This window comes from Mus caroli, unplaced genomic scaffold, assembly GCF_900094665.2.
Source record: "Mus caroli unplaced genomic scaffold, CAROLI_EIJ_v1.1 scaffold_17546_1, whole genome shotgun sequence".
Classification (NCBI taxonomy): Eukaryota; Metazoa; Chordata; class Mammalia; order Rodentia; family Muridae; genus Mus; species Mus caroli.
The window spans coordinates 1-1,175 of record NW_018390416.1 but is presented as its reverse complement, the minus strand read 5'-3'; positions in this window follow the sequence as shown (position 1 = coordinate 1,175).

Here is a 1,175-nt window from a genome sequence, read left to right as displayed (position 1 = left end):
CTGCAACCCTATAGGTGGAACAACAATATTAAATAACCAGTACCACCCCCCCCCCGAGCTTGTGTCTCTAGCTGCATATGTATCAGAAGATGGCCTAGTTGGCCATCATTGGAAAGAGAGGCACATTGGTCTTGCAAACTTTATATGCCTCAGTACAGGAGAACACCAGGGCCAAGAAGTTGGAGTGTCTGTGGTGGGGGAGTGGGGGGGGGATGGTATGGGGGACTTTTGGGATAACATTGGAAATGTAAATGAAGAAAATATCTAATTTTAATAAAGAGGAAAGAAAAGTGGATTGAAACAGTGAGTTGCAGAATTTGGCTGAAGTATCTTGCAAAAGTACAGTTAAAGACACACATGGGCACCTTCCAGTCCACTCCAGCACCGGGAGGCCTTGTCATTGGAGACTCCGCACACCCACAAGGACCCGCACAGGATTCCCCACGGGATCCTAAGACCTCTGGTGAGTGGAACACAGCATCTGCTCCAATCCAATTGTGCGGGACCTGAGACTGCATTAACTAGGGAAGCAGATAACCCAGCCTGAGCTGGGGCACAAGTCCCTTCCGGTCCACTCCAGCACTGGGGTGCCTTGCTGCAGAGTCTCCGGACACCCGCAAGGACCCACACAGGATTCCCCACAGGATCCTAAGACATCTGGTGAGTGGAACACAACTTCTGCCAGGAGGCTGGTTCGAACACCAGATATCTGGGCACCTTCCCTGCAAGAAGAGAGCTTGCCTGCAGAGAATACTCTGACCACTGAAACTAAGGAGAGAGCTAGCCTCCCAGGTCTGCTGATAGAGGCTAAAAGAGTCACCTAAGAAACAAGCTCTAATAAGAGACAACTATAACAGCTAGCTTCAGAGATTACCACATGGCGAAAGGCAAATGCAAGAATCTTACTAACAGAAATCAAGACCACTCACCATCATCAGAACATAGCACTCCTAACCCACCTACTCCTGGGCACCCCAACACAAACGAAAATCTAGACCCAGATTTAAAAGCATATCTCATGATGATGGTAGAGGACATCAAGAAGAACTTTCATAACTCACTTAAAGAAATACAGGAGAGCACTGCTAAAGAGTTACAAGTCCTTAAAGAAAAACAGGAAAACACAACCAAACAGGTAGAAGTCCTTAAAGAAAAATAAGAAAACACATCCAAAC